Genomic DNA, 12626 nt, shown 5'->3' with positions numbered 1-12626 from the left:
CCTACCTGCAATAGGCAGCTAGTTAGACTTTTGTAAAGGACACTACCTCAAAGGACAGGTGATGATCATCATGCCCTCTCTTTTCTCTTTAGTTGAAACTGTTTGTTTGGAGATTATTTAACTTAATTTCTTGCTATACACTGTGGTGATGTGATTGTCAAAAATTCCATACGTTTTCAAAGGAATTTGTGAGAAAATGAAAGGAGAAGGCATTCAGATTACCAAACAATAACATGCAAGCTTTCAAAATCAAAATATTTTCTTTGTAGCTGTTTTTTAAAACATTTTTCACTGGCTAAGTAAACTTGGTGTTTTTTTTTTTTTTTTAATCTCCACATTATCTGTGAGGGAAGATCAGCTTTTCTATCAACACTGCTGAATGTGCTACTTAATGTTTATGCATATAACATAAGGATAGATCTAATCCCATCATAATGGAAAAGATTAAATACTTAAGACATTTCAACTGCATATAAGCCAAAGAGCTTAGTTTACACATACAATAGCTACTGGAAGTGAAAAAAGTGAAAATGAAATGAAAATATTCTGTTTCATAACATTTTTTGTTGAAGGAAAAAAGTAAATAAGCTTTTGTTCAAAATGAAGTAAACAGAAGAGGTAACAGATACATGATGACACTGTTGGCCTCATGGGTTTTGTTTCTGGGGGACAGCAATTGAAGATGGGATCTTGAAAGATGATGAGGAAGGATTTTTTCCCATTCCACTAAAAAATATAAGTTCAGACCAAACTGAGCTTACATTTTTTCTGTTGATCCTCATTTTGATCACTTTGAGACATTAATAGGAGACCAACCTTTTATCAAATTAAGAAGAATGAAAAAAGAATTAAGATAATACTTAACTGGTTCTACTAAGAGAACAGATTCTATGAACAGCATAAAATCCTATTGCGTTTAACGGCAGACTTGATGCTTGCTGATTTGGTACCAGATTAGATTGCCAAACAGCAATATTTTCTGAAAGCACAAGTTTCTCACTGGCTTCACTGTCAGCTCAAATATATTCTAAGCAGTCGCCCTGGAACTAATTCATTTCATCCAGAAATTTGAATTTACATGGTTTAGTTTCTTCAAAGGTAACAGTCTGTTCTGGATAATCCTCTCTGAACAAATCCCATCTAGTACAACATCTCCTTAATAGCCAGGTCTATTCTGAATGTAGCTTTCAGAAACAACTCAAAAGGACCATCTTCTGCTGCACTGGCTTCCTTTTAAGAGACTAAGTCTTTCCACTGTTTTGCGGAAGCTTCTTTTTGTAGTGCAAAACCACTTAACCTGTAAAGAGCAGGAGGACATACACAGGCACACACATATTGACCAGCCTTGGAGAAAGGCTCAATTACTCCTTTGGCTGTATTCATCATACACATGTCAGGAATAGATAAAATGTTTTTCTGTGGAGGGCTTGTTAGAGGTCTCATGAATGTGAACATTGAGATTCCCACTTCTAAGAGCAGGACTGCTGAATCTTAAAAGTACTAATGTCATGTATCTCAAGCTGAACACTGGATAAATTAAATAGAGGTCTTACAAGGAACAAAAGCAAAAAAAATCAACAAATTGCATAAAAGTCCATTTCAAATTAACCTTTTTTCAATCCTTGTTATTATCATAATGGTTGTTCAGTTGCTTCATAGGCTTCCAGAGGATGAACACTATTAATTCTTTTAAATAAATAGATAATACATTGAAAAAAATTCTTTTATTTGGTTAAAAGCATAAAAATACAAAAAATCTTTTCCAGATTTTCTTATTGGCAACAGAGGGAAAAATAGCTGACCTTTCCCCCCTTCTTGAAGTCTTGAAGTTACTTTCTGTATAATGAAGGAAATGGCTTTACTCTGAGATGGCCTTTTATATTTTTTCATTGTTGTCTCTGAAGAAGAAGTGTAAATCCCAATTACAGTACTTTATAATTTTAAAATTTAGTATTTTGAGGAAGTGATTAGACCTAGCTTTATTAAGATCAATCAAAATATAATTTAAGTGCAATTTAAACTGTTTTAGAGAAGAGTATGCTCTTGTCACTTTTATCTTTCTACAAGTGTGAAAGAATGGGTCAGGAAACATTGTGATGCAGCTTCATCCCTCTTCAGATTATAAACTCTTACCTGCTCTCTCAGCATGTTCACATGTTCTTATATGGTTCTTACACAGATGTGGGAAATCTGCTATGAAAGCCCTAAGACAAACTGCACATTTTTATGGCATCTTTCGGGACCTGACACTCCATACTTACCCTTTTGGATATTCTTTTCTAAAGTGAAAATTCCCCTGGTTATATTTTGAAGCTTAAAAAGCTTTTTTTCAGATGCTAGATGCCTGTTTGAGCATAACAGGCTTTTAAAGGTTGAAATAAAGCCAAGGAGAGTTACTAATAGCTGCCAGCGTTTCCTGCACTGAAAAAGATACTTGGTTATTATTACAGCTTGCGTACAACCTTGTTCCAGGCTGCCTGATGGTCTGTGGTGCATTACCCAGATACCAAGCAAACAAACAGATCTTTCTACTCAGATTTCAAGATGACTTAGCTTCTACACATTTTTGGTTAAATTCTGCTAGGTGCTACTCTGTATTTCTTGGGCATCTGTATTTTTCTTAAAAGTTAGCACTAAATGATTTACCTAGGATTCATGGAGGACTTTTGAAGCAGAGGTAAAGCTAGTCTCCTGTGTCTTAGACTAGCATTTTAAACACTGAATTATTATGCCAATGATTTGAGTGACAGTATACCTAATGCTAATTTTTGCTTTCGTTAAATATTACAAATTAAGATATAATTCTTTCCTTTGCAAGATTAACTTTGAAATGTAACCACATTGATTGTCTAGCAGTTTCACAATTTTCTGTAAGGCTTCTCTGAATCACATACCCTTCTCTGCAGATACGCAATGTGATTTTCTAGACCCTGAAAATTCAAGCCAAACTTCCCTAAAGCTGAACAAACTTCACACCATTTGCAGCTTGAGATGTGAGGCTGATGTGTGGAGGGACAGTACATTTCCTTTGTCAGCAGTCAGTTGGTTCCTCTTTCAAGCAGTTAGTGTAGCCTCTGGCAGTACAAGTTTTGCGGGAAAAGATGACATCTGCATAACGGTTTAAGCAGAATTACCAAAGGTCTCCAGAGTGTTGGAAGACCTTATTTCTTCTGCAGCTAAAATTTACTCTTCCATTCAATTTGTTCAGCACATGCTAAGGGACAATAAATTTTTATTGACCAGAAGTTTAAAAGATTTAGATATTCTGATGTTTCATCTTGGAATCCTAAGGTCTTGGAGTTCCAAATACTGACTCAGCTGCTCTATAGTAACTGTTCCTAACTTGGGACAAATTCTGTGGCTTAGTTCAACTCTCTTATTGCAGCATAAATAGACTGGGTTAGTTTCTGTCTGTAGGCTAAAAGTTTTCACACAAATAGATATCAGTGATGTGAAGGGAGATGTTAGGCTGAGGAAATTTTGTTATTGTGAATAGCCTTGAAAACTTACATATAGCCTTGGCTGCCTTTCCTGCAGGAGGAGGATGTAGTAAGTGTGCTGCAATACTAATCATTCATTTACACTAGTATTAAAAGGTATCATATTAAATTTATTCTTTGATAGGGGTAGGCTTTCAGAGGTGTATTTATTGAGAACAAATAATATTTAGCTATTTCTGCTACTTTTTTTTCTAAGGCAAGAAATGGTATACTCTTATCAGACCTGTTCAGTTGCACATGTGTACAGAATAGGGTTAATTTGACAGAAAGGTCAGATCTAGAAGATTTTTTTTTTTTTCTGTAAGCATACAGGACTTTTCTACTGGTTTTAGAAAAATACAGTAGTGATGCAGTGTACAAATTCAGATATTTTCCAAGTAAATCAGTGTAAAAATTGGTACTGCATGTTGCAGTTGCTCTGATCTGAAATGCAGAAGACTCACTGGTCAAGAATCTATTTTCCCTCTTTCAAGGAGATATGTGTTGAAATCCCCTTCTTAGAATCAGAGCAGCAACTCGAACTTCAGTTTCTCATATTCGGATCAACGAGGTACTGATCTCTTAAAAAGAGGTTACATCATTGTTTAATATTTGTTTATATTTAGCTAAAATTGTTCTTTTGAAGCTTCAGGGTAATTTCCTGCTGGAAAAAGGAATGTCCATCAACTGCCTCTGCTGAAGTTGTCCATAGCCATAAGTGTTTTGCATTATATGCTTTAATTATGAACCTAGTACAACATTAAATACAATATTCTCATATAGAACATGTCAATAGTAACATCAATTTAATTATTAGTTTATTTATTCTACCATTCTATGATTATTATGTTGATATAATTAATATATGTATCTATTAATGTAGCAAGAAATACAGTGATCGCTATATTCATTTTATGTGTTCATACACGTAAAAAGTTCATACAAGTAAAAAAGTTCGACTGGACCCAAAACAATGCTTTCTATTTGATCTTTTTTGAATATTTGCAAGGATTTCATCTGGGTGAAGATTTCATGGCCCACCATTACAACAAACTAAAAATTAAATCTCAGTATCTGATGTAAAGAAGTTATGCAAGATATAACTGAAACATGAGAGAAAGTGGTGTTTGGCACAAGCTTTTCTCTAGCAATATGAGCTGACAGAGGTTTCTCTAGAGCTACAGTAAAATGCTGAGACTGGGCCAAGGACTGCAGCTGAAGAGTAGTACTGCAGGCTTCTTTAGCTCAAATGTTTCAGACATTTACATTAGTAGCTGTCACTGTCCAGAATGTAGGAGAGTCCACTTTCTATTCAAATTACGATTAAGATAACTCTTGCACACATCCACATGCACTCAAGACATCTTAAGTGTCATTTGCATTCAAGAGGGCCTGTCCCTAATTATAATGTATTCACAGAAAGGTTTTTCAGCATTTAAGCAGGGCTAGATGGATAATGAAAAACAGCCCACCACACACTTTAAAATGAAATGGTGTTTTTGGAAATGCCAGAAAATTAGCATTTTAATATCATTAATCTGGTGTTCATTTCATAAATTCTCCCAAGTTTTATTTTTGAAGATTGTGATTCCTGATACTTTGTAATGCTTGGGAGATTTTCTGTGTGAGGCACCTAGAAACAAATATATTTCATAATCCATAAATACTTTTGACAATTTTGGGAGTATTTACAGAGAGAAGGTCTTGTCTGTTCCACACAAAATCAAGACCATAGAATACAGTACACTCTATGTTTTCAGGCTTTCCTGAAAGATATGAGATTTGCAGTAGGGAACTTGGAGAATAAGAAAAAACTGTGCTTGAGACACACACTGAGTTAATAGCTCTTGCATATACCTACTAGCATAATTCCAGAAATTCTATTGAAGCCATAGCTAAAATATAATTGAATTTTTGTTACTGGTAATATTTCTCATATATTTACACTGTTGTCCATGAACTACCATAGCCTGTATAGTACATTTGTATGCTTTCTGGAAGTGCTGGGTTGGTGCACATTATTCATTGTGCCAACTGGTCAGAACTTAGTCTTAGAAGTAACAGCTGAAATAACAGCCAGCTATTTTCTTTTTTTTTAACAGTTGGTAGTGTGTACAGTTCAGAATTTGTAGTTGATTTGTCAGGTGTCACATATTACTTTTGCTATATTTTTGCATCTATAATGCTGACTTTTGCTTGTATATCTGCTATTCTGTAGTAATAATACTGTGTTTGAACAGAACTTGAATTTTTGATTCCTTACATAATTGATTCATGTTCAATAATGATTTAAGAAGCTATAAAATAATGGAAATAAAAATGTAGAAATGTGTTAGTATACATGTATAGGCCAACTGTTAAAATAATAACATGCAAAGGGAACTTCATATAAATTTGAAAATTTTAAATCTGCTCTCTCTCATCCCTTGTAGCTTCTGTAGCTTCATTGATTTCCATCATCAACCTTCTTATTGCATTCAGTTTGTGATTTCTAATGAGGAGTCCCAAATTTTGGGTAGATAATGGAGACTTTAAAAAATAGATATGAGATAAAAGTGTTTTCTCAAATTTGTATATCATTATTGTTTAATATTTACTCATGGCTTTTTCTGAAGACAAATATATCCATAATTTTTCTTGAAAAATGCAAATTTAGTGACAATCATACTTTGTCCTGTAGATCTATTTACAGCTGTGCTACAGGTGTAAATTTGCAGATAAAGTTGCCTTGAGATAGGTAAGGCATGCATTTTTTTAAGCTATGGACATCTTTATCACAGTGTGTTGTAGGTGCAAAATCTTTTTATAGTGTCGAAATAAATTGAATGGGCTGAGTGTCATAAAAAATTTGGTTGGAAAGGACCTCAAGAGGTCAGCTACTCCAGCCTCCTGCCAAAAGCAGGACTAATGCCAACACTAGATCAGATCAGCTTTGGCTTTGTTTAGCCAAGTCTTGAAAACTCCCAAGAATGGAGATTTCACAGCTGTCTGGGTAAACTGTTCCAGCTTTGCCCTGCCTCCTGGGAAGAAATTTCTCCTAATGGATTCTTCTAAACCTGAATCTCCTACATTGACCCTTGTTATATTGTCTGCCACATTAAGAAAAGTTTGGCCTCATCATCTTCGTAACTGCCCTTGAAGTAGTCAGGCTCTGCTATTGAACAGTCCCTTAGCCTCCTCTTTGCCAGATGAATTTAGGTTAACTCTTTCAACCTCTCAGGCAGGTCATGTGCTCTAAGCTCTCACTATTTTGGTAAGCTCCTCTGAACCTTCTTGTGCTTTTATCACTATCCCTATTCAAGTGGGAGACCAAAAACTAGACTCTATGTTGCAGGTGGAGCCTTACCAGATGAGTTATTGCTGGGTTACTCCCCTTAATCTGTTGCTACAGCTTTTCCTAATGTAGCCGAGTTTGTCTTTGTTAACTGCTCCAAATTTCCGGCTTGTCTTTTCCTAGAGAAAATGTTCTTTCCAGGGATTAAAATGAGTTTTCTAGGTTCTCCTCCTTGAATTTCTTAAAGATTGATGTATTGTTTGCCTTCTTTGTGGTCAGCAGGAGCTTCCCCTCATTGCCATATTTCAAAGATACCAGCCTTGCGTAGCATCAGCCAGCTTTTTCAAGAGCCTTTGGTGAAACCCATCCGGCTCCATGGATTTGAATACATCCATCTGCTCTTAACTGTTGCTCCCCATTGTTGGCTGTCCCTCTTCTTCCCAAATCATGCCAGTACCTACGGAGGTGTGCTGTGGAGGGTGATGCAGAAAAGGCATTGAGCACTTCTGCCTTGTCCATGTTGGATTCAGCATGCAACTATCCATCACTGGGTTGCCTCACCCATCTATTAATGGACTCACATTGTACATGAACTTCCTTTTGTGACTAACATAGCCGTAAAATCTCTTCTTCTTATCCATAGTGGGCCGTACTAGTCTTAGCTTTGACCGGTCGTTAGCCCATCAAGTTTACCCAATGATTCCTGCCTGGTTTAGAACCAAAAAACAGAAAAGAAATATAGAGAGGGTTACTAAATAGCTTCAGTTCAGAAAGTTCCTTAGCCATAAATGTTTGGAATATGAGAGTGATCAGAAGGTGAACTTATATATGCTTGCTCTATTCTAATGCTTTCCTCTAAGCATCCACTTCTGATCACTCTCAGTGTTGACATTCTGGCTTAGATGAACCCAATCTGACCCAGGATCATTGAAGTGTGTTCATACTTCTCTGAATCTCTTCTTCTAATTACATTTAATCCTCTGAGATCTTTAGATGCATCCACAGACAGGACCTATTTGCCAGATAAAGATTTTCTTCTTTTAAAACCTGTTAAAGATTTTGCTACTGTCCTATAGATGCTTCAGTCCTCTTGAGATTTGCAAAACAGATAGTCTACACACTCTTTTAAGGGGTTTATTGAGTAAGCAGTTTGGATCAAATGTAAGTCAGGGAATGAAGCTGCCCTTAATTGTCCCTACAATTCATTTGTTTGTTTGCTGCTAGAGTCCGTTTGCTCCCAGAGTCCATTTTGGACTAGTCAGCCAGCTTTCTCTGAAGTAAGAGGTCCCCAAAAAACAGCTTGCATGAGCTGATTTTAGCTTTTTCCACACTTTGCAGTTCTCTAAAACTATTCCAGCAGGCTCTGATCAGATATCTGACATGTTCACATGCAATACCTCTGGACATACGGTAGCTGCCATTAGACAGTGCTCAAATTATTTTAGATTTAACTGAAGAAAAAAAAAATCACAGAAATTGTTGCTATGTCTTTAGAGTCACAAGGGCACCAAACCAGACCCAGGTGAGACCCACGACCAAGTGCTCTAGAGAGAGTTAGGTCTAAAGAGTGTAGATGTAAGCCTGTCCATTTGATTTTGTCTTAGAGCTAATAATTACTTCCTGGCCATATTTTATTATGTAATCCCCATGTCCACTTTGAAACTTCACATATTTACATCATCTAGTACAATGGGAGGGAAGTAACACTCTTCCCTCCTGTGTTCTCAAACTCGATTATCAGACTTTTCCTAAAAAAAAGATGGGACTTGAACTGAATTTGTCCATGTTCTGGATGAACAATATTGGAGAAAAAAATCTCAGCAACAGAAACAACTATCAACAAAACCCATCTCTTCTACTAGACAGATTTGAAAGAGTGTATAGGTAGACAGTGCCAGGAAAACATTCATACATGTGAATCTTGCCTAGGCTTCTAAGTTCCTGGGAGAGCCATTTTCTGGAGGAGCTCAGGCTAGTCAGTGCGCTGGCCTTCTAGCTGCTGTTCTCACACTTCTGCCAGGCCTGAAGGATTATACAGGGAGCCTAGATTTCCTGCAGGATTTTCTCATAGATTTCTTTTTTTCGGGGAGGGGGGGGACCTTTCAGACAGAAAGTGTTTGTTTAATTTTTGATATCTTTATCTTTTAAAGTTGATCTACTGTAGGAAGCGATCTTTGACTTTTCCAATTTTTTCCCCAGCTGGTGTTTTATCATTTGCCCATCTAACTGCCCTTAGTAGATCTCTCTGCATGTGGTGCATACATTACAAGTTTTGTAATTTTTCCAATCTAATGGGGTGTATAAGTCCAATATGTTTTTACAGTCATATTTAGTAGGAACTTTTTTGGGGTAGTTCATAAAACCGCTATCCTCTTCCTATCAAATCCTCCTTTTCTGAGATGTGTCCTTAGGACAGTATACCATCATTCATGTCTTTCTTATTACTGTGTGCCTATGTAAAGCTCAGATGCTCCCCGAACTTCATCTGCTCTGTTGTTTGAGACATCACTCCTTTTTCAAACATAGTAAGAAATACAATTTCAAACAATAGCAAGAAAACTATTCTAACTCACTTAAATTTAATTCTTCTTCCTTTTAGTATCAATCTTCTTCAGTAACTATTTCCATGATGGATATATTTGAATACATTAGCTAACAAAAGTTGATCTCTGGAATGTGTTTTCAGTCTTCATAATTGCTTCGTTTGTCTTCGTCATTTGAACCGAAACAGAAATTACTACTACAGCAATAAAATGCCCATGTGTAAGGGAATAAGAAAACAGGCTCATTCTTTATAAGCCAAACTCTACAGAGATAAATGTATTTTAGCATGTTTTAGCCAGCAGGAGTTCTATACCTTGTGGTATCAAACCTAGATTTAAAGATAACAGTCAAATCAACAGAGCAATATCCTCAAACCTCTCCCAACCTCTTTGCACAAGTGACAGTTTCAGAGATGTAAAAGAAATAATTTATTTAAATGAATAAATCTTTTTAACCTAAGTTATTTATTTAGGTAAATGAAGGACTATACCGATATGGAAGCTTTGCTTACAGAGATTTACAAAACATCCCCCTTCAGTTTTTAAAAATAGGTAGCAGAGCCTGCAAAATGTGATAGTGATCTGTGGCATGCACTTGAGGAGAGTCGGACAATTCTGTGATTTATAAGGTCACACAGGAAAGCTGCTACAACATAGGCTAGAACATATGATATCTTTGGGAGCAATTCCATGTTGAACCTTGGAATACCCAGAGAACTACGTGCACAATGTGCCAGAGTCTAATGCCACATTTAAGGTGGCATTGGAGAAGGTATGAATTACACCAAAAATTTAAATAAGGTCTGATGCTAAGATCTGGTAGCTAATATTTTATACAAGAAATGCTTTTTGAAACAAAAAGCATCTCTCATTTTGACTAGAATAAGAAAGAATTGGAAAGCCATAGTGTGAACATTATTTCAGGTTCTGACTCAATGCAAGTTTAGGGACATCTCCTTTGAAATCAGTGGGTCTGTGATCTGATATTTCAATATATGTGAGTTAAAATGAAATGCCATACTACTATTTGATATTTATAATATGCTAATTTCCAAATGACCAAATTAGGAGGAAAGATTTTTCAAGTTACTGTAGCAATATAAAAACATAATTCCTTTTCTGCAGAGATTATAATCTAAATAATCAAGCTTTTTCTGTTCACATATAGCAGAATTAATACAGAGGATCAGATATTATACAGTTTTGAGGTATTCAGAATTCTAAATTGATGTTAAAGAGCCTCATATACATATATATATGTTTATATATATATTTACAAAAATCACTGGGAAATGATGGTAAAAATGCAGTGACAAAAATTGTAAAAATAGTTTACTGCACCATACTGTTTAGTTTTATATCAGCTCTTCCTACTTTCTGTAGAAAAGGTTTACTTTTTTGCTTTGTTTTCACAGAACACCGGTATAGCTGTGTTTAGGGTCTTTGTGCCCTATTGCAAAACACTGGAAGACAACTGTAGCATTAGCTGTGCCTAGACTAGGAATTATTTATATAATTAATGATTAATTAGGTAATTTGTGTTTTTCAAATATTACATACAAAGGAAATATTAGTTAATATTAGGTCATCTAAAAATAATGAAGGAAAAGCATTTAAGGGAATTTTTGCTCTTCCTATTGTAAGCCTTTTCAGAATATTGTGTTCTGCTGTATCTCTTAAAGTACAATGTTAGCTTTGCTTATATAAGTGTTTTTTTTTTTTTTAACACAGTTAGCATGGAATTTGGTAAATAATGTTTCTGTCAAATTTCATCTCATATTTTTAATACCAAACCACAAAGCTTTGAATACCAAACCCACTATAGGGGCAATAAAAGTGATGAAGGTCCTCCAAATTCCACTTAGAAAACATCCTTCACTGCAAAATGCACTATCACTATATAGAAGATTATCAGAATATTACTTGTTATTTTATTTGACTCTTCTCAGAGTTTCCAGAATACCGTCTCCTTGGTTGGAAGAGAAAAGAGTGGTATTTTCCAAATGCCATTCATTTTTGGCACAAGCAGGACGTAATATACTAAAATCTACAGATATATGATTCTTCTTCATTAGTCGTACATGATAAACTGGATGAAAAAATAACACTACTCTTTGGTTCAAATACATAGTAATGGTCATTTAGCACCTCATAAAGCAAAGGAGTGCTCTCTTAATGATACTATAGGTTATACAGAGTCATAGTTTTTAAACTTTCTTTACAACTTTGATGGACAAGCCTTAAAAAAGAAAAGAAAAAGAGATTATGGAGCAGAAGATACTGATCTCAGAGACATGCCAGATATATTGACTATTTTCAACTGTAATCCAGACTTAAAGCAACAGTGATACTTAGGGACCAGAAAAATTATTTCACTAATAACAAATACAAGCAATAAACAACCCTTCCCTCAAAAAACAAACCAACCAAACAAAACAAGCTTTTCTGGGCCTTTTCCTGTTTTTTCTGTGCCAGATCTGCAACACCAAATGTCAGCTCCATATGGAAAAGTACACAATCTTTTGAAGCCAGCCTTATCACTTCATAAATAATCACAGCCAAATACCTAGAAAGATGTTTTTAGAATCCTTTTATTTTCCTCCGTTAATTTGAGAAATGTGTGTCTGTTAAAGAAGCAAATGTTCATATTCATTGTGGAACTTCCATTGTCTAATAGTTATTACACTCAAAATCCTGTTATTGGCAAGAGGAAATTCATCAAATATATGGAGCCAAGAATTTACTGGTGGCCTAATTAAAATCTTAATGTTCTAGTCCAGACAGGTAATGCTAGTCCAGTTACAGTAATACTAATATTCTTAGTCCAAATTAGTACAGAAAAGCCTCATTAATAATACCCCCAAAATTGTTTTACAAGAAACATTGTTAATATCTGCACCTTTTTTCTGATGTTGTGCTCCCCCTTCCAATGTCCCTCTGGGTCCTATGGTCAAGAGCACCAGTCTTCCTCAAGAGGAAAAAGGGGTGAGGGACATCTACAGCAAGTTGTTTGTATCCTGAGCTCTTCACTGGGAACAGTATAATGTTCATGGTAGGGATTTCTTCAGTCTTGTGGTCCACCTGTGGCTCTTCTTATATGTGATTTTCTATCACAATCTCTTTCTCATTGGTTCCTAGCCTCAATTAACATAAATAAGCATCCTGTTGTTTGTAATGCGGTCATTATGCAGGTTTGTCAGACCTTTACCATATGTGGTAGTCAGAGGTTAGACTCAGACTTGTCAGAAAATAGTCATTTTACCACCAGACAACTGTTAAAACAAGTTAAACCAGCTCTGGCCAAGGCAAGCCCACATAGGTCCCGAGACC

The 12626-nt window shown here is 35.6% G+C and overlaps 1 protein-coding gene across 1 annotated transcript in view; it reads left to right on the top strand.

The window, feature by feature from the left end:
* Window positions 1-12626, top strand: part of CSMD3 (CUB and Sushi multiple domains 3) — a 693764-nt gene that overhangs the window by 280415 nt on the left and 400723 nt on the right. The gene's annotated exons all lie outside the window — the stretch shown is intronic.

The sequence above is a fragment of the Dromaius novaehollandiae genome, chromosome 2 (genome assembly GCF_036370855.1).
Source record: "Dromaius novaehollandiae isolate bDroNov1 chromosome 2, bDroNov1.hap1, whole genome shotgun sequence".
Classification (NCBI taxonomy): Eukaryota; Metazoa; Chordata; class Aves; order Casuariiformes; family Dromaiidae; genus Dromaius; species Dromaius novaehollandiae.
The sequence above is the reverse complement of the archived record's forward strand: the minus strand, read 5'-3'. Positions and strand labels throughout refer to the sequence as shown.